Below are 23,087 nucleotides of genomic sequence, written 5' to 3'. Positions count from 1 at the left end.
CCTCCTGGTCTACATGTGGACTTGAAGAAGAAGCCAAGTACACACCCCCACCTTCATATGAGGTGGTTTTTTCCTCTACAAAAGGAGCATCATTAGATCCCTTTCCTTTCTTAGGAGCTTTATATCTACAGTGCTTTTTGAAGTGTCCTTCCTTTCTGCATTTCCAACATACCTTTACAGATTTTCCTAGAGATTTAGATCTCCCTCTAGATCAATATCTCCCACTCGAGGACCTATTTTTGTTTCTATTATGGGACCGTCCTCATACAGACAATGCATCACCATCTGGCCCTCCATATGTTTTCGTCTCATCTCATCTGATAGCAAGTATGAGACTATTTTATCAAACTACAAGGTAGTTGTATTGCTACCTATTGCAATAATCAGACTATCCCACGAATCTGGTAGAGAACACAAAAAATTAATGCACTTATCTTCATCTGATATTTTAATATCAACGTATAACAATGGGCTTACCACAGTATTAAAGGCATTCAGATGCTATATCATCGAGTCTCCATCCTTCATCCTCAGGTTATACAACTTTTTTCCATAGGAACATTTTATTCACCGGAGACTTAGATTGGTACAAATTCCCTAACTTGTCCCACAAAGTATTTGCTGAATCTTCTCCTGAAACATTCAACAATATTGAGTCTGAGATACACAACCATATTGTGCTCTTTTCTTTCTGATCCAACTTCTTCTAGTCTTCATCGAACATTGCTAGAGGTTTAATACCCGAATCTATCGTGATCCACTGATCTTTATCCACCAGCAGATCCTCCATCTTGAGTTTCCACAACTAAAAACTATAACCATTAAATTTCTCAATCTCTATCTTTCCACTGCTCACCATCTTCCTTCACTGCAAGAATTGATCCCACAAATCTCCCACTAAACAAGTTCTACCATAAGCCTGAGCAAAACCCCTCAGCAACAAAGGCGTCCCCTTGAAGCCAAAACAACTCTGATACCAAATGTAGGTTTTAACCCTATACAGAAATTACCTGCATACGAATTCTAAAAATAGAAAATAAACAATGGCAAAATCATAAACATAAAACAAATATTTTTGCCTGGATCCCAAAATTGGGACTACCAGATTGATTTTTCATTATATTCCTTTCAATATTACAATACATATATATACATGTCGAAGCATCCATAAACCCAAATCAATTAACCCTATATTAGAACATAATTATAGTTCCCTTGACCGGATCTACAAAATACCATGGGCAGAAAACTATCATGTGCAAAAACCATGCACAAAACCATAGGTAGGTCCGCCCACCTTATATAGGGTCCAAAAAAATCTTAGGGTGTTTCCCTAGACCCTGTAGAGGGAAAACCCCCCGACAAAGGGAGTTTCCCCCCCCCCCGCCCTCCCCCCCACTTCACACCTAGGGCTAGTCATGGAAAGAATATAATACACACCCAACAATAGGAGCTCCAGCCGGGGTATCAGCTCGACCACCATAACACAAAGGTTCATCTTCATTTCAATGGATAACTTAAGAGATTATATACATAAACCTTGAATAAGAAATTAAGTTGACACTGTGAAACACCGATTGCAATGTGTAAAAGAATACCTTCATGAGCGGGAGACAAAAAGTGAGCCTCTAGAAGGAAGTAATAGTACTAACCTAAGGGAGACGCATGAGAGCATAAAAATATTCATTAGCAAATAGTTCACATCATGAGTGTAAAACACATACAACACACATTCAATAGGATAAGTACCAAAGCCACCGAAATAGTTCAATTTCTTCAGTACATATGAAAACAACATATACCATAAACATCCAAGGAATAGTCCTAAAACATTTGCAATGCATGCATGAATATGTGTTGGCTCATTGAATTCAATTATAAGGTGAAATATCCAAGTACATAGTTACAATGATGAGACACTAGTTCCAATAGTGGAACATTAAGTCACTTCTTACTTCTCCAAAGAATAGTTTTCTCTCCTATGCCAAGAATAGAAGCCAAGACTAGCTCTCCAAAGCTTACGCCTCTAAAAATCCATTTGCTTGAGTTATGAGGTTGCTTTTATAACAAGAGGAATGACCTTTCATATCCTCGTGACTCTTGGACTTCTAGTGTGTCCTTTGGAATTCTAAACAATTCTTGAACTTATAAATGACTTTTGGACTTCTATACAATCTTTGTCCATATATGACTATGTGACTCTTCATGTTCCACATATGACTCTTGGACTTCCACACATTACATTTTGTCCTTTTATTTGAAAATACATCATTACACTCCACATGATGATGTGGCATGACACATGGACATACATTGACCACTATGATGACACTTGTACAAGTTACAACTTGACAATGATGACATGGACTTCATGATGAGGTGGAAATGCCAAGTTGTCTTCCTTGCTAATTCATATTGCATTCTTGATGATAGATTTGATCTATGATTTATCTTCATGAAAGGCCCACTTTGTTGCTTATCTTCACCCTCAAAGGGTCTTGGATCAACATTGGAATCCTCTAAATCATCATGCAATGTCTTCTTTCCATTTTTCTCCATGATCTACTTCATGTCTCCATGATAGCTCTCTTTTGTTCCTATTATTTGTTGGTGTTTCTTTATGCTTTCTGCTTTCTATCTACTCTTCAACATCACCTTGTCATGCTAAGATGGTACTCCTACAAATGAAAATAATTCATGACGAGGAAAAATGAGTTTAAAACACCTATCCTATTGCTACCTAGCTCATGGAATGATCTTCTCATGATAGTCCTGTGAGAGGGTTAAAAGAAGAAGGCTTGATTAGAAGGATGTAATTTAAATCATCAAGGTTCAAAGGAGGCCTTCAAGGTTCACTTGTGCGCTCAAGCAAGAGAGAGAGAGAGAGCTCATGGGTCACAAGGATGCACTCTGAAGAGACGAAGGAGTGAGACTTCAGGCCTTCAGGCCTTCAACGTACGCTCATGGGCTCAAAGAGACAAAGAGGGAACAAGGGCACACTCTAAAGATATGAAGGAGTGAAGCTTTGGGCCTTCAGGCTTTCAAGGTGCTCTCATGTGCTCAAGGAAAAGGAGGGTGCACTAGCCCATGCCAAAGGGGTGAAGGGAAAACAGTAAAAGCCTTTGAGGTGTGCTCATGCGCTCAAAGAGGGCATAGTTCTTCGTGTCAAATGAGTGCACTCAAGCTTTAGGCTTTGTGACTGTACCATGAGCGCAAAGGGAAGGATTAAGCTTCGTGCTTCATGAGTGCAACATGTGCTCTAAAAGGGCACATTTCTTCATGCCGAAGGAGTGCACTCGTAGTCCTGAAGTGTGCTCATGGTTTTGAAGTGCCCCTAGGCTCTCAAAGTGTGCTTTTTTAAGGAAAGAAGGTCCTTGTTTGTCTAGAATGCACTTTTTAGAGGAGATAAGGTCCTTGTTCTTCTGAAGTGGTTTTTTCACTAAGCGAGGTAGCACAAGGCTAGGTGACATATCCTTAGGAAGCATTAATGAACTAGTGGGAGCGAGGAGACCTTAAAAAATACTTGGTGCATAAGTATGGGAGGAAAGATGGGTCAATGATGCTCAAGGATAAGTTGTGATCATTACATAGTAAGAAGGCTAATGCCTCTACAACTTGTGTTGAATAGTAATACCTAGAAAGGGCTTCAAAATGGCCAAGTGTGAGACCAATAGAGTAAAAGAGATAAATTCATCTGATCACAACTCAAACATGGATCACACACATGAATGTCATAATGGAAGCCAAGGGAATGCACATGACTCATGAATGACAATCACACCTTGAAACAATAGCAAAGCGACACTTGCAAAAGTTAAAGAAATTGAAGGCAACACATGCCAGATTGAAGATAACATGAGTATGACACTTGTTAAGGAAAAAGCAAGCAAAAGTGGCAGCCTTGAAATTGAAAGAAACACTTGTGAACATAGAGGCGCACAAAAGCGAAGCTGAAAACACACACAGAAATAGAAGTACAATCGCAACCGAGGTGAGGGATTTTGTCAACAAAATTTTGCATTGACTGTCAATGTGAGTTGAACATCACATAGGCATTGTCTTGATGGATGGTGCCATGTCTATTCAAGCTTGCATGAAGGAAGTGTTCTCATGAACTCATCGAAGATTGAGCATGTATGTGCAAGTGACTTGATAGTTAAAACTAGGAAGAAGTCGTAAACATTTTACGAAACATCAAATGACCATGGAGTGGCCATAGGATGATAGACCGTAATATTCTCAGTAGGCACCAAAATTCAAGTGTGGGAAAATTTTTGGAGGGTGTTAATCACAAGGATAATAGAGACTCACATACACTCTCACACAAGATATCATTTATGTACAGAAATCAAAACAAAAAAAATAAGAATGACATATGACAAAACAAACATCATGAGACAAGGAAATAAAATTGCACAAAGAGAGGAAGGCAACCCGAGGATACTACTGGAAGTAGTGCTTAAGGTCCTGGCCATTGACGGGAAGAGGATCATTCCTCCCACCTAAAGATTTCAATCTATAAGAATGGTGGCCAAGTTCTTCAGTGATGGTATAAGATCTGATTCATAGAGATTGAAACTTGGTGTGCTTTCCCTTTTCTTCGTGGGCTTTGTCCCACTTCAGTACTAGGTCACCCACACCAAAGTTTTTGTTCCTTGTGGACTTCTTATCAAATCAATGCTTGATTTATTTTTGGTGTATGACAAACTTTTATTTTTCTTTGAGCCTTCCTTCTTCAGGATTAAGAAGATTATCTATCTAACTTTGAACAAGGAGACATGATTTTGCTTGAGATTCCTGAGAAAGTTGCAAGGTGGGATGGTAAATGTTCGGTGGAAGGATTGCTTCTTTTCCATATATAAGGAAGTATGGATAAGTTTTCAGAGAGGGTTTTGGAGTGACACGGTCAACCCATAGTGCATTCACTAAAGTGTTATGTCAGTCCTTTTATTCATAGAAAATGGTTTTCTTGATAATACGAATAATATTTTTGTTTGTGGACTCAGCCAAACCATTTCCCTGTGGTTAATTGTTTGATGCATGCTTTAAAATGATATCATTTTATAATGACAACTCATAAATATTTAATGAAGAAAATTAAGTTGCATTATCAAAAAAAAGCGATGTAAGAATGTCAAACCTAGTTATGATGTTTTGTTTGAGAAATTGGATGACTTCCTGATCGTTAACTTGCCTTAATAGAACTGCTTCAATCCACCAAGTAAAATAGTCAGTTACAATTAAAATGTATCGGTGTTGCTTTGATGAATGAAGAAATATTTTTCCGATAACATCCAATCCCCATTGTTGAAATGGTTCCTCAACTACTACGGGTAGAAATGGGGCGGTTGACTTCTTATCACTACCAGCACACCTTTGACATACTGGGAACTTTCAGGCATGGGCTTGAGCATCCTTAAATAATGTGGACCAATACTAACTAGTTGTCACCTACTTATGTGTAGTGGCTTCGCTTGTGAAGTGTCTAGTTTCTATCCCATCGTGCAGATCATTCAACACCCTTCATGAATATGGAGGCTCTAGGCATCTAAGTAGGACACCATTATGGTGCTTTCGGAAAATCACACAATGCACAAGTTGATAAGATAAAGCTTTAAGGTAGATTTCCCTCTTTTTTTGTTTGATAAATGCGAAGGCAAGGTGTCTTGCTCTAAATATTACTGTATGTTTGTACACAAAGACATGGTTGTACTTGTGGGAGGAACTTGCTTAACATTTTCTATCTTTATTTCTTGTTCCCACCCTGAAGGGTCCTTTCCAATGAATATAATGCCTCAGCTATAAGCCGACAGAGACCATGGCCTTTGATGGTGTGAATTCGTTTGAACTCAAGATCATATTCTTTTAAGCATGTCATCATGCCATCTATTTTTCTATCCTCTCACCCAGTTTTGGTATACAAAGAATGTTTTAATTGTTGTATGAGGCACATAGATAATCATATGAGCTTTCAAGAGGTAAGGTCTAAAATGTTTGACCTCCTTGTAGATTTCATATGCTTGCTTATCAATGGTAGGATAATTAAGTTCTAATCCCTATAAGCCATCACTCATGAAATATATAGGTCGTTAATTCCCTTGATTTTCCTTTTGTGTCAATTGGCCACAATAGATGCGTCGGAAGAAAAAGTATAAAACAGGAAATATTTGCCAAAATTCGGACTGTATAAGGCTGGAGCATTAGTGATGGCTTACTTGATCCAGGAAAAGGCATATTTTTCCCTTTTATCCCATTTATATGTAGCATTTTTCTTTATCATCTCTTCTAATGGTTTAATAATTTGTGCATAGTTAGAGATGAACTTGCATAGGAAATTGGCCTTCCCCAAGAAAGATTGCATCACTTTCTTGTTCACAAGAAAAGATATTTAACTAATAGCTTTGACCCTTTCTATATAAACTTTGATTCTAGTCTTTGTAATGATATGTCCTAAGAGATCACCTTCAGACATACCAAAGATGATATTTTTTCGAATTCATTGAAATCCCATACTTGCGACATCGCTCGAAAATATGCTTAAGATGACAAATATGTTTTGATCTCTTCTTTGAAAATATAGTTATGTAATCCAAGTAGACGATTGCATGTTGACCAATCAATCCATGGAATATGATATCCATGGCCCACTAAAATGTAGCATCATCATTAATAAGCCCAAATGGCATGCGCTCAAAATCAAAAGTTCCCACTTTGTCTTGAACATGGTCTTTAAACAATCTGGTTCTACTACTAGCACCTGATTATATCCAGAAAATCCATCTAGCAGTGAGAACATTTCCAACCCAGATTTCGTTTAGAGTATCTGCTCCATAGATTTCATGAGGTAATTGCCCTTATCCGAAGCCCTGTTGAGGTTGTAAAATTCAACACATAGGTGTATCTCACCAAAATTCTTCCTTGTTGAAAATAGCAACAAGAAATGATAAAAACAGAATCCAGAATATTCCAATTTTAATTTGTCCTTGAATTAAAATTCTAATTTAGTCTCACCAGCTCCTTAGAATTAATTAATTAATTCATTATGGATTAATTAGCTGGAGAAATTCAAGTTAGAAGTCTTTCTGAAGTCATGCAACAGTTATCCCTTAAATTAAGGAGATTATCCCTTAATTAAGGAGATAAAATTGAGTTATATTTGAGTTGTAATTAGTTAGCTCAGTTTACTAAGTTAAGTCTAGTTAAATTAGTTTCAAATTGTTTGAGGAACTAATTGTGAGTTATCAGTCAGTTGATGCATGCATGCACTCAACAAGTGTACTCCAGATAACTGAAGATTCTCTCATCAGAAACTCATGCATGTCTCTTATGAGAAAGACTCGGTTGAGCTAAATGTCAAGGACATGTTACTATCAGTTGCATGTGTTTTCCTATAAAGGAAACTCATTCATGCAGTCAAGGGAATGTTCCTTGAGGATTGCGCAGTTCTGATAGTGTGTTAGAGCAATGTTACACTGGGTGAAGGAGATCATCCCAGAGGTAACTGCGCAAGGAAATGGGAGCTTGGAGGGCAGAGGAGAAGGCTTGTGAGAAGCTTTGATTGCCTGTGAGCATCCAGGAGGATTGTACTGAGAGCTGGATAGCTGCGAGAACTAAGGCTTTGTATAATTCTGATGTATTTCCACCTTGTATGATAATAAAGATAGTGGGGTTTTTTAGTTGAGGCTTTCCCCTGAGTATTTTATGTGTTTCATGTGTGTTGATTCTTTTTCTTATGGTTATATGTGTTCTGCTCTGATTCAGCTCGATCTTTAAGCTTCCGCAAGTTTGATAGTAGATGTAGATTATAGTATTTTGCTTTGGTATATTGCATTATCAAGTTAATCTACAGTCAGATTTTCTACATAGATCTCAAAGGTAGATTTGTGGAGAAATTTGAAGAATTTCTACATGGTATCAGAGCCAAGTTTATCAGAGCAGTGAACATTATATGGAGAAGAGAATTTGAAGTTTGAAGTTCGGAGTTGCAGGTGCAAATCGAATTCATATCGTACAGTAAAAAAAAAAAAGATGGGACATTATGCGACTAATTGCCCATCGAAGAAGTCCAAGAAGGGATCCTCGGAAGGATCGAAAGGTGAGGCATTAGCCTCTCAGTTCAAAATGGACTTCACCCTCATCGCATGCATGGTGTCATCAATGATGGGTTGTGGTTGGTATCTTGACAGTGGAGCCTCATTCCACATGACTGGCGATAAAATTTTATTTAGTACCTTGGAGGAGAAAGACCTCAAGATGCGCATAGAGATGGGTGATAACGAAAGGTTTAGTGTTTTAGGAGTGGAAACTATTGCTTTTCAGAGGGAGCATGGACCTCCTATCACCTTAACAGATGTGAAGTACGTGCCTGGACTAAAGAAGAACTTGGTATCAATCGCGATGTTGGAGGACAAAGGCTACGATGTTGTTTTTAGTAAGGGAAAGGTTTTCCTTAGACACATCACCATGGGACAAGTGAAACAAATCACTTCGCGAGTTAAGAACCTATATGCTCTTGAGGTTCAAGATGCATGCAAAGCCTTGAGGAGTAAGGAAAATGTTAGAGACTTAGTGGTTGAGAGGGAGAGTAAATTACCTCTCAACATGCAACCCCAGAAGAAGTCTTAGATAATTGTGGAGGAGCCACAATTGGACAAGTGGGCAGAGGGATCACATGCAGCCATACCTCTAGGTGTGAGGTGGGGCGATGTGAAGTGATAGTCTCAAGAAGGCTGAAATTGGGCAAGGTCCATTGAGAGGTTTTATCTCATGGATCGTACCTTGCTACGGGAGCCCAAAGTACATAGTAGCAGGAGGAATCAGCGGGATTGATGCAGTCAGAGATCAAAGTGATAGAGGCTAGAGCAGTCAGATATTGAAGAGCGCAGAGAAGGATTGACAACAATGCAGAAAGGCAGAGTCAACAAAAGCGCAGAGTTTTCAGTCAACAAAGGCAATAGTAGTTAGAGACTTTGATGACAGATGCATCATACTGATTCAAGTTGGATGTTTTTTTTTGTTTCTAGAGTTGTTGGAGCAACAACACTAGAGAGAAGTGTTGCATGCATAACATTCCAAAGGTTCGAGATCGGGATCGAGTTGAATTTCTTTCTTATTAAGAGGGAGTGTTGAAAATAGCAATAAGAAATGATAAAAATAGAATCTAGAATATTCCAATTTTAATTTGTCCTTGAATTAAAATTCGAATTTAGTCTCACCAGCTACTTGGAATTAATTAATTAATTCATTATGGATTAATTAGCTGGAGAAATTCAAGTTAGAAGTCTTTCTGAAGTCATGCAACAATTATCCCTTAAATTAAGGAGATTATCCCTTAATTAAGGAGATAAGATTGAGTTATATTTGAGTTGTAATTAGTTAGCTCAATTTACTAAATTAAGTCCAGTTAAATTAGTTCCAAATTATTTGAGGAACTAATTGTGAGTTATCAGTTAGTTGATGCATGCATGCACTCAACAAGTGTACTCCAGATAACTGAAGATTCTCTCATCAGAAAATCATGCATGTCTATTTTGAGAAAGACCCAATTGAGCTAAATGTCAAGGACAGGTTACTATCAGTTGCATGTGTTTTCCTATAAAGGAAACTCATCCATGCAGTCAAGGGAAGGTTCCTTGAGGATTGTGCAGTTCTGACAGTGTGTTAGAGCAGTGTTACACTGGGTGAAGGAGATCTTCCTAGAGGTAAATGCACAAGGAAATAGGAGCTTGGAGGGTAGAGGAGAAGGCTTGTGAGAAGATTTGATTGCCTATGAGCATCCAGGAGGATTGTATTGAGAGCTGGCTAGCTGTGAGAGCTAAGGCTTTGTAAATAATTCTGATGTATTTCCACCTTGTATGATAATACAGATAGTGGGGTTTTTTAGCTGAAGCTTTCCCCTGAGTATTTTTTGTGTTTCATGTGCATTGATTCTTCTTCTTATGGTTATATGTGTTTTGCTCTGATTTAGCTCGATCTTTAAGCTTCTGCAAGTTTGATAGTAGAAGTAGATTATAGTATTTTTCTTTGGTATATTGCATTATCGAGTTAATCTACAGTCAGATTTTCTACATAGATCTCAGAGGTAGATTTGTGGAGAAATTTGCAGAATTTCTACATTCCTAACGGGAACTAGGTTGGAAACCCATGTAGAATGTTGAACTTTGAAAATGATCTGAGAATCCAACAGTTTCCTTAATTCCTTTTGAATCAGGCATTCAAGCATCGAATGAAATTTTCTTAGTTTTTGTTGAAACAACATAACCCCTTATTTGATAGGAATGACATGTTGAATGATGTGTGTATCATAAGTCTTTAGATCAGCATATGTCCATGCAAATACATCTCGATACTGTTTGAAGAGACGAATAAAATCTTGTCATTCTTGTGGAGAACAACAAATACCAAGATAGACGCACTTTAAATCTTCTTTGGTTCCCAGATTGACTTGTTCATGTAACAACATTGAGCTCTGAGTCTTTGTGTTCACTGGTCCTCTGAAATGGTTTTGTAGTTCATAAAGCTTCTCAAGAAATACCACACCTTTGGGCATAGCATTACCTTTGGATGCTTGAACTGTTGCATGGAAAGCCTTTTCATGCTTGTCTTCTTCAATAGTCGTATCCTTAAACACATTAGCATTGGCCATGAAGTGCAGTGTTTGCTAATCATCATTAAATACACGAAAATTAGTTACATTGTTGGGCACAGATGGCTTATAAATAATTTCAATAGAAAAAACATATTTTAATTGTAACATTCTAACAGTTTCATTGGCTAATGTATTTGTGGCAGCATTATGAATTCTAGGAACATAACTAATATTAAATGCTTTAAAGAATGAAATGGGTTGTCATACCTCTTGTTGGTAGTTTTTAAGCTAGGTGAAACATAGTGAATGGTATTTCATACCTGAGGATTAACGATCTCTAAATCACCAATTACCTTAAGTACCTCTACCTTGAGGTCTATAGCTTTCTTTAATTCCAAAATGAGTGCTTAATATTCATCAATGTTATTTGTGCACTCAAACTCTAAAAAGCATGACAATATATACCCTTTGTTCCAAGGGTCAGTGAGAATACAGCCAACTCTAGAACCGTCCCGAGTCTTAGAACCATCAAAATATAAGGTCCAAATATCAATAGGTACTAAGCTAGTTCCTACACTAGTGTTATGTACATCTATGTTACAAAGTTCATTTGCACCAGTTGGACTACAAGGAAGGAGATCCAACTGTCTATCTGATGGTACAAGTGATGGTTGCGCTTGATAACACATGTAGTCAACCTCTAAAAAACAATTTTCAAAAATGAAGTTTGCAAAGACAGTTGGCTCATTATGTCCCTCAAGTGGTTTCACAGTGTAATTCATGTAAGGCTCACTTTCCACTTGAATCTTATTATTTCTTTCCCTTATACGAAAGCCATAAATATGTCTATTCTATTGTGAAGTACCCTTGTAGTTTACTAGACCAATCTCTAGTCAAAAGTAAACCATAGGCTTCGGGTATGTCCGTAGTTACAATATTAATGCACTAATGAACCCTATGATCTGATGATAAATGAATGATATTGTTATTGAGTTTACCAATTGCCTGGACCAATGATCTATCCAGTTATATGATTCAGGCATCGGTATTTTCCCATTTAGCGTTGATCTTTTTGGCAACAAATAAAGGCATAACATTTGCATATGCTTCCAAATAAACAAGACAATTATGGACATTATAATTAAATATTTCAGCTATTAAAAGGAATGAGGGGCGGAAAGTATTAGCATTTAGATAAGTAGCATTGACTACATATTGAGAATATCACAATACTTACTGGAAAAAAATTGAGAAGTAGATACCTCATTACCTAATGGAGGTTATGATGCAAATGCTTGGATTACTAGTTCATGTTGTCTTGTTATCTTTGCGAGCTCAAAGATCAAGATGTTTGCACAAACTCTTTTCATATCCTCTATGATATTGTAATCAATACTTTCATTCTTAATAGGATATGTTGAAGTGTCGGGTGGTGTAGCTTTGTGTTGATGCCTCGAAAATCGCTGCAACAACAATGGGGGATAACCACCCGGTCCGGACCTTAAAGCAGCTCCTTTTCCTTTTTGTGTGGTGGCTTCGACTAGTTTATATGGAAGGCCTTCTTCTTACCTAACAATGGTCAGCATACGTAGAGAAAGATAGTTAATAGTCACCTATTAGCTTTTTCTTAAATCTCTTAGTAATGTTTAATTTTCTTATTATAAAAGTAGACGTATTTAAGGAAGAGAATAGCAATCAAGAGAAGTTGGAAAAGTATCATAAAATCTGAAAAAAATTCTTTTTCATCAAATTGTAATCATTTTTGAAATTTCAAAATTTCATTAGGATCTTTCAAAGTGCTATTATCAGTCAAGAAAAGTTATTTTTAACCAAGTAAAGACACTTTACAGCAAAGCACCTTTAACTCTGAAATTGTCATTCTTAACTCTGAAGGAGTCAATGATTCTCCCTGTCCCAAAGAGTCTTATTTTTCTAGAGTATAATCCAGAAATATATTTAAACTTAAAAGATAAGAGGTCTCATCATGAGCCTGCTTACCATGATCATAGGGGAAAAACAGGCTGACATTACCAACACTGCTAAACAAACCAGGGTAATGGCTTATGATTGCAAACAATTATAAGACAAGGGGTCTCATCACGAGCCAACTTGTTCAATGCGATTATAACTAGTGAATGGCATTGTTAACTATCTGGCCACCAAACCAGGACAATGACTTTTAAAGATTTATAACAAAAATAAAAAATAAAAAATAAAACATATATATATATATATATATATATATATATATATATATATATATATATTTATTTCTAGATCAATAATTTTTAAAGAGATGGGATTCTGAATCATTGAGGATTAAAAGGTAACCCTGTCAAGACTATAGAGGTTTGCTGGCAGCAGTGGCTCTACCTATGACAAATGAGTATATTTTAAAAGCTAAGCTGTAAAGTGACCCCTGCTTTATCTATACAACTAATTAAGGACTGATATAGAGTTTTGAAATATTTTAATTTATGAGAAATTTTGAGAAAAATTACAGTTAGATGATTCTTGTTTTTATTAAGATTAATGAACCTAGTTAAGCATTCCAAAAAATAATTCTCTCTTCTTTAATTATTTTTACTTTAATTTTAGGAAAATCTCATTCATATCAAAGAGAGAACTGGTTCTTCTGCCGTGTGTCGCCATTGTTGTGGTAAAAATACAACCCCCCCATTATTGATGTGTTCACTTCAAATAATGAGGACCCTTTCTATAAAAAATTTGTCTAAACACTTTTTTGGATTTTTACCCTATGCTTTCGTTAATTTTTCATTTTCTTTGGATTCTTGTTTTGATTGCTTTGTTAAAATTGATTTTTTATAAGCTTCCCATTGACGCTTATTTCGCCTCATTTGGTCAACCGGTTTGAAAATGGTACTCCTTTGAAGTCTCGTCATTTATCTAGCCTGCATTAAAATGCATAAAATGTAGAATATTGCATTTTGTACATAAATTAGCTCAATAATGCATTTATTTTAAATATTAACCCTAGTTAGTTCTTACTAACATTTTTAATTTTTAATTTTTTTCTTTTTTACTTATACACCCAAATTACTAAGCATCGAGATTTAAGAAATTCACTCCAATTTCCAAATCAAATCCTAATCTCGAAAACCCAAACATTCAAGTGGCTGTAGTTTATTTTTATTATTTTTATTTATTTTTCGAGTGGCTGTAGTTTAGATAATTTCACAACTTAACTAAATTTCATTAAAATAAAATCAAAATAACAAATAATATTAAATCTTAATTTAATTAAATTAAATTAATATATAATTAATTAAATTAAATTAAAATTTAATATATATAAAATATATATATATAACTTATTTCGCAATCGAGAAATCGCATCGGGAGTTTTGACTTGACACATTTTAAAAAGCCCCGACACTTCATATCCCCGATTGCCGATCATTAAAAGTTTAAATATCGCATCGGGAGTTTTCATATGTCGCAAGTTTATCAAACCCCGATTGCCGATACCCTTCCATCCCCCAACTTACCGATGCGATGGGGCATGAGGCATTAACCCATGTCTCATTAAAAGTTTGGTATTTGTTTGAAGTTTTGAAATCACTCATACGTAAGAGTGAAGTGAAGAAAGGTAAGTAAAGTGAGATAGTATGAGTGAAGTGAAGAAAGGTAAGTAAAGTGAGATAGTGTAGGGATAACTTAATATTATAAATAGTATGTATTAATTTAAGTAATATATACCTCGGATGCAGGTGGTTGTTAGCAATACAGGGCCCATGGCTTGTCAGCAGGGCAGGTGTCCGCCCGGACAAGCCACGTACACCCAAAGGACAAGCCTTAAACACACAGGCATGCAGCATTCAAGGAGGGTAGTTAATTCTGGTTGCAGAGCCGTCCCCTCGGCATTCACTGCGAGCATTGAAACGCTAACCATGGCTCTTCATAGTCGGAAGCTCTCGGACATTCTCCCGCATTTCTCGCCTGCACCGATTCTGATCTTGAAGGAAGTGGCGGAGGCTCAATGCTTCGGCTCTCTGTCAGGCTCTGAGAGCGATTGCGACGGTTCAGGTGCTATAGACCGGAGCAATTGGAAAGCTTCCCGGCAGTTCAGTCGTGAACCTGGTCGTTTGGAGGTGTTGCATACCTTCCATCCGCAGTCTTGCTGGGGAATTGGGAGTCTGGTTCAGGGGAATAATCTGTGTGTACATGCCCGCCATCCGTACACCTTCAGAATGCAGCGTGAACGGCTTCGGGGTACCAGTCGACGGGGCAGTTTCAGTGGAAGAGCCCCTTCTCCCTCCTCCATTGAAGATTCCTCTGAGCATAGAAGACCAAGAGGAAGGCCTCCGGGCAGAGGAAGAGTTGCGGAACCTCCGGAGCGAATGGAGTGCGGGCATACTGAGCATCCAATGGTTAGATATCGCCTTCCCTGCACTCTGTCCAATTCTACCTTCTTTGTCACTGTTTCAGTTGAGCATTGCCGAAATCAGTGGGGAGATGATGATGCTCCTCGTGCTGACCCTCCGCGGAATCCTGGGGTTGTCCCGACTGTGGACATGGAATTTCCGGCCGTTGATATGCTGAGGCCTGTTCATGATCCTGGAGCTGGTCCAAGCGAGCCTGTGCAGCGCAATGTCGGTAAGGGTAAGGCTATTCTCCAGCCTCCCTGCTGCAAGATGGAGGATGAGCCACAGACTACGGATGAAGGCTAGTTCGCGCTCCAGGTTTCTCTGCATGAATTTTCTCTCTGTCAGCTCTCTTTGCGACCACATATGTATCTGCACTCAGTCTTTTTGTACTTCTGTTCATCTCTGTTATGGTGTCGGTTATCCATTACTTCTGTAATGGTGTCTATGTGTCTATCGTGTCTATGGTGTCTACGTGTCGGTTATGTGTCTATGTTGTCTCAGTCCATGTGCCGGCTACATAAGCGTCACTCTGGTTCCAGCTTTTGTAATCCTGATATGAACATTCTCGTGTTTACAGTCGGTCCCAGGACCAGTTTTACAGGGCCGCGGCCCTGGTGTAACACTGATAATGTAATTTGGCTCTCGCTGTAATATATTTTAGCTCAGTCTTATTTAGAAAAAAAAAATTTAAGTAATATATATAATATAATTAATTTAAATAAATTAAATTTAAATATGATTTAGATTAATTTTAATTAGTTATAAATAGTTAATTATATTAATTAGTTAGATTAATTAATAATATTTTATTAATTAATTAGTTTAATTCGTAATTCACAATTAAAATAGAATTAATTATTAAATAATTAGAATTCTAATTTAGGATTTAATTTTTAATAAGAATTTTGATTTTTTTTAGCCCAGCAATAGAATTTCCAGATTCATGCCAGATTTGATCCATCAACTTTGGAGGCTCATAGATTGAGTTATACTTGGCCAAATGAGGCCCAGGACGGCTCATTGAAAAGAGAAAATCAAGGAGAATATTTTGGAGGAGGTTTCACTAACAGATTTAATCGTTTATTGAGTCAAAAATCAGGCAGAAGATCAAGCTCCGAATTTTGAAGACAAGATCAATTTTCTGAGTTATTTTCTTCATTTTCATTTGTCCAAAGCCTCTTCTAATTGCAGATCCATTGGTTAATAATATCTTTGGCTAATTAAACCACCCCAAACATTAATAGAGAGCTTATATTTTATTTTCAATTATTTATTTAAATAGAATTTGATTGGATTTGATTTAATTGCCAGAAATGATATTTTGATTGCATCGTAATTTATTTTGATTTCTTTTTGCAGGAAAACAGTGGAAGAAATATGGAGAAAAGGATCTCAATCAATGAGAATGCTCCAGCAATTGAAGATCAGGATTTTTGAACAAATAAAATTGGATTTGACAGATTTCTCTTTAACAAACTTTCCTCTCAAGAATTCCTTCACAAATATTATAAATAACATATTGCAGAATGTAATAGGGGTTGCTCTCCTCTGCAATTCTAGACTTCTAAAAGCACTATTGTAATTGGAGTTGTAGGAGGGAGGAGAGAAAATCTCAGATCTGGGGATTATTGAGGATTTTCCTTTTGTATCTTGAATTATACGTGAAGGGCAAAGTTTGCACTATTGTGGCTTTAGCTTTGAAAGTAGAAGTTCAAGCAATGTAAAGAGCTGTTGGAGACCAAGGACAGAGAAATGGATGCAATAAATTGGTATTTCTAATACTATTGTTTCAAATATCAGTTTCATTTTTATGGTAACAGGAATGTGTCATTTTATTCATATTTGTGCACTATTGTCAATATGGGTAGCTTGTCTCAATGTTGTTATCATGTATCTCTGTTCTTATGGATTAATTTCTGATTTCTGAGTAACTATTTACTCAGAAATCTGCCTTATTAAAACTAATTTACTGAATGGTAATATGTTGTGAACTATTTCCACATATTATTGTTTAATTATTGGATTTACTGATTTGATAATCAATATCATTTATGTGAACTATTTCCTGAGTGTTGTTCGTTTATTATTTCAGTTAAGAGGTCTCAATAAGATGTGTTTTGATATCTATAATATTAGTTAATTGAACTACTTCATTAACTTGATATTCATTATAAACAAGACATTTAAATCCCAATACTTTAATTATCTTGCTCTTAGTTGGGTTAGATCTATATCTGCCTAATTAAGATAGGATTTAGATTAGTTTCTTTTGCTTGCATCATAGAATAAGCTTGCATTTAGAGTAATTTCTGCATTCTTTTAAAGTCATCTTCTCAAAGAGGCAAAATTTTAGTTGTGGCTTGGCTGAACCCAAATCAGCTTAAGGGTCATTCTCTTGCCTGATCAGCAAGAAGAAGTGATCTGATATCCCTGTCTATTGGTAGTTAAAAAAACATCATAAACCAATAGCGATAGGGAGAAGGTAACTGGACCTAGTTAAACCAGTCGGAGCGACCACACCAAACGAAAAGGAGCTGCTTTAAGGTCCGGACTGGGTGGTTATCCTCCATTGTTGTTGTAGCGATTTTTGAGGCATCAACATTTTTGGCGCTAGAAGGAGGGCCTGAGACTTGTTGTCGGTTGGAGTCTTTTCAATTTTAACATTTTGTTTAAATCACGATGGCTCCTCTTAAGCTTCCAATTTGGAGTTGTATACATGGACATGCATCTTCCAATACTCCACCTGAAGTGGTAAGACTCTTGTCTCAGGTAAAATTTAATGGTAAGAGAAATTCTTCTGCTTTTAACCATGTCTTTCAATTTATTCAAAATGTTTCAAATTATGATTTTCAAGGGATTGATGAAGGCATTTTATGCAGAATTTTTACTCTCACATTTGCAGCAAAAGCCAGAAACTGGTGTAGAACTCTTCCAGTTGCTTCAATCCACAGCTGGGATCAATTTGTTACAATTTTCATTTGTAAATTTGACGGCTATGATTATGAACAGGTATGTGAAGAAATTGAATATCTACGAAGGTTTGAAAATGAGTCTGTTAATGATTTTAATATTTGATTTCATTTGAATTGCTTAAGATTTAAAGACGAAGATAAACCTACGGAAGAAGAATCATTAGATTGGTTTAAATATATTTGTTCTCTTCCACCCATTCTCAATCCATATGAAATTAATTTAAGCTTTGTTCCATCCCATTACAATATAAATGAGAATCCCAATTTGGATGTGCAAATAAATTGTGATGAAGTGGTTTCACAAAGCTTGGAAAATATTTCTAATCAAATGCAAGAAGACAACAACAGCAATTTTGGAGAAAGAACTGCCTTGGAATCTGAAAATTACTCTACGGTCAATTCAGAAAATCAGATCGCAAATCAGCAAGTACAAGCAGCAATCAAAGTAAATAAAATGCAAACTGTTGTACAAATTTCTGAATTTCTCCATGATGAGCAAATGCCGAAATCACAGCAGCAAAGCAGCCTTCTTCAAGAAAGCATGAGCATACAAAGGAATGATTTGCAATCTGAAATTTACAATGAGCATAATGCACAAGAGTTCTCAAACAGAGACAGTTTTAAATGCATTGTTTCAAGTTCACATTTTTCCCTTTATCCTGATATTTTTAATGATGGTAATTTTTCCCCTCTTGGTATTAATGATATTTCAGAAAATACAGAGGCTGATCTAAATGAATTACCATTAAGCTTTTATCAAGATAGAGAAGCAATTATTGATCATTTTTTTGCCACTAATGAACATGAAATTCTTGTTCTGCCTTGTTTGGATATATTGAATGAGATAGAAGGGAATTGTAGAGAATATTGTGAAGTCATTTATGATAATTAATCTGACATTGAGGATGTTGATTTCTATTCCTCTCAAGAGAATCCTCATGGGAAAATTCAAATAACATCTAAGAATGAGGAACGCTTCAATTTAGGAATTATCCCAACTAATCCTCATTGTAGAGCAGCAAATTATCTTCATGATTTCATCATTCAAGAAAACATTCCAATTTATGATTCATATAAGGATCAAACTCTCATTCCTATTCATAATCATAATTTGTTTTCTATTTCACAAGTTGGAATTCGAAATTACCCAAATTTCATAATTCTAGCCAATCCTTGTGAAAGAGAAATTATTTCAAAACAATCTCAATTGTGTTGTAACATTAGTTGTATGAATAGTGATTTCATTTTAGTTTTTCTTTCACAGTTATTTTGTTTAAATTTAGATTTATTTTTCGATTTTATTTTTCATAATTTTAACACTTTATGCTGCCATATTGAGCACTTTACTGTCAAACACTCAATTGATGAATTGCTTTATTGGGAAATTGAAGTTTCATATTATAATCATGAGCATCAAAAGATATTAATATTTAAATTTCAATCAATGTTAATGTTTCATCAAAAGCTTTTATTTTTTCAAAGGCAATGTCAACAAGAGAATGTATTTTTGCAATCTAGCCAGCAATTCAATTCAATTAATAATTTTCCATTTCATTTGAAAGATTTCCATCCATTTTTCATTAATTCATTTGAAAAATATTTGGAAAATTTTCTCTCAAAGGAGATTGTTAATAGCTTAACATTTGTACATAACACTAACAATTTTTTCTAGGCCTTTGAATTTGAAAACTCATATCCACAATTTGGCTTGTCATCTCCTCTTTTGAACGTTTCCCAATCATTAATGGAAATCCATCCAGATTTTTGTGATCCAATTGGTATTGAATTGGAAAGCAAATTTCAAGAGAAGGAGATTTTAATCAACTTGTTAACAATAACTGTACATTCTGATTTCATATTTATTTCCCTTAGTTTAGTTAGATTTCTATTTTTATTACTAACATTTGAACTGTACATATATGCGGGAATAAAAATGAGAGAATGGTTACACTGAAAATATGACTATACCTAGTCATTTTCATGTATATGGTTAGAATAGGAGTAGAATTAATTTAGTTTGTTTATTTTGTATAGTTAATTTGTTTTTAACAGTTTTGTAGATTAAAAAAATAAAACAAAGCAATCAGCCTTCTCATGCATGTTCACTGAAACATTTTCTCCTTATCAGAAAGTTTTAATTCTTGTTTTCCTTTTAAAAAATTTCTTGCAGCAATACCTCTACTCTGCTTATTTTGAATAATGTCTTGATTAAATTCAATTGAGGTTGCACTTGGCATCGATCGCCTCAAAGCCACTTTTCTTCATTTTGAGATTTCCTTCTAAGATTTTCTTTTGGAATTTATATGATAAAGGTTGAGGATATAAGAGCTTCATGGCCCCATTATCCCATGAAATGTATGACTGTCTATGCTAAGCTTAATTTTAATTCAATCACTATTAGTCAGTCTAACCTTTCACAGTAATCATATGAAGTTCATATTATCTTCTTCGGAATTTGCTAAAGCTAACCTTAAGGATGTCCATTTCGCTGAGTGCAGACATTCAAATCTGTTTTGATATTTTTCCACAATTAGTGGCTTTATCCCATTCTGATCTTTAATTTATTATTTGATGCTACAAAACACATCATACTCATTTACTAAAGGTATTATTGAACAGTCGCTATAACAATACGGATTCTTCTCAAGTTATTCAGAATAAGCAGAGATAATAAATTGTTGTTTCAATTCAAAAGGGGAGCCTATTTTTATATTTGTTTCTGGTAAATTTTATATTTCCTGAACATGAATAAACAGATTTTATTTAGGCTGATTGCTCACTTAGATTTAGAATAAATGATGAGATGATTTTGAACAAAGTCAAAATTTTGACAAATCGAAGGAAGAATTTGAAGATTCATAAGGTAAAATCTACAGACAAATTCCTTCTAGGTATGCATTTACAAGTTCATTATCATCTATTATTAGTTTTTCTTTCCCTTAGTTTATTTTTTATTTTTGTTTTGTTTTATTTGTAGGTTTTCATTTGTTTTCAAAAACTTGAAGTAAGCAGCAAATCCATTTCAAATTTGCAACAGGTTCAGAAAAATTTTATTTGTAATTCATTAGAATTTGAGCATTCTTTAGCTTTGCTTTTATTCACTTAGAAAACCCAATTGAAATTTCAAGGAATATCATAAGACCATTCGCATCATAAGATTTCATCGGAAGTAGTTCTTAGAATTTTTTTTGATAGCAAATTGTTCATAAAATACCTCCGATGTATTATTTTACTCATATGCCATATCGCATTTCGCATATCGGAGCTTTGCAGTTGAAGTATACTTCCATTATCATGGATCGCCGATCTCCGATAATCGACTTTACCGATATTGCGATGAACACATAATTCTGAACCCGATATGAAATTCAAATCAAATTCATAAAATATTGCGTCCGCTCAATCACAATAATGGTAGGAGCATAACTTTAAAAGGGTCTGATGTCTCGGATCCAATATGTTATCAAATTTTCATCATAAAATTATCGGGTCCACTCTTCATCGCATATCGACGTATTGAGAATTGTTACATCGTGCGCTTAAGATTGCCGATCGCGATCGCCGATTAGCCAAGTCATTCATCTCATATCGGCATCGCAGGAACCATATTGTGTTATATCAGGTGCTTAAGATTGTCGATTGCCGATTAGTTATGTCATCCATCGCATCGCCGATATCGCAATCGCTTCCTTGCATTTTTATTTATTGCCATATCATTATTCTGAATCTGCGATGCGCAATGTGCAAAGTACAAAGATACAGTGTGCGATGTGCAATTTGTGACATAACTGTCCCCGATCCCTAATATAATATTTCTTTAATAATGCGATCGCTTCATTTCATTACACATGTTCTCATCGCATGTTCTTAATCCGAAATTTGCCATTGCAATCTCTAATATGATAGTTTCCAATGCATGCCTCTAAGCCATTAAGATTTAATCAATATATGGCATAGCAACAAAGTTGAAGTCTTGCAAATTAAACTTGAAGCATGGTGAAGAGACATGTGATGCGAATCATCCGATACAACGATGTGTTATTTTAAAAGCGATTTTGGGTAACCACGATGGTAAGAAAGCAGTTAATTGCAGTGTATTTAAATCATTTTGATTTCTCATATATTTTAGTTTTAAATATATAATTCCATAATTAAATAAGAAATTCAAGACCTTTCTATCTTCATATTTAAATTTTATTATCTTGGATTTGGTCTTGATTCTCAAAAATTTACAAAATCATGGAGTTTATATAAAACTTATAATATTTTGAGAAACAATCATTACTGCAAATTATCATTCTCATTTTTGATTCATTGGTTTTAACTTCAATTCCCTTGAACACAAAACATTCATTTTTTACATTTTACTGCTTGCTTTAGTTTAAATAAAATAAATAATGATTTTGGGTTGTAGGATTTTAGCTAGTTTGACTTCTTTATGTTTTTAATGTTAATTAAAATAAGAAGTCAGCTAATTTGGAGAAACTAATACATTTCAGGTAAGATCAAAAGCAATTATCCAATGGTAAGATTCATGTACCCACTTTCATTAATTTCCATTTCGTTGCTTTAGTTTCAGTTTTGTTTTTCTGATATAAATCTGTTTTGCAGTTCTTCATAAAAACTTCCGACCTTCCGTCGGATCATATTTTCGAAGTCCTATACTCTTCTCTTGGATTTATTTCAAGAAGCAGCGATAATCTTCATTGAAACAACTACATCAGGAAGTTTCTGAACTTTTAGTTTGTATCTTTAAGCATTCCCTTTATTAGAAAATGATCAAGATGATGCTTTGAAACAAGAAGATTGATATCAGACAGAAAGTTTTCATTATGGCTGAGTTTTATCGTCACTGCTATCCAAAAAGCCTGAAACACTTACAACTCTACAAGGTATGATTTTTCTAAATCTCAACGTAAGAAGGAATGATTACATGCTTATTTTCTTTTTCTTCATATTGTTGAAGAGATTGGTATAAACATTCTTGTTGGAGTTTATCTTTTGAGACTTGGATTTTCCTTCATTTTTCAAATTTCTTCATCTTTATTTTTGTTTGCTGATTTCTTTTCTCACTTTAGCATAAGAATGCTTTTCTTTTCGTTTTCAGTTTTGATTTTGGTGACTTTGCCATAATTTATA

Source organism: Pinus tabuliformis, chromosome 8 (genome assembly GCF_031772625.1).
Source record: "Pinus tabuliformis cultivar Carrire ecotype Pingquan chromosome 8, CPIR1, whole genome shotgun sequence".
Classification (NCBI taxonomy): domain Eukaryota; kingdom Viridiplantae; phylum Streptophyta; class Pinopsida; order Pinales; family Pinaceae; genus Pinus; species Pinus tabuliformis.
The sequence above is the reverse complement of the archived record's forward strand: the minus strand, read 5'-3'. Positions refer to the sequence as shown.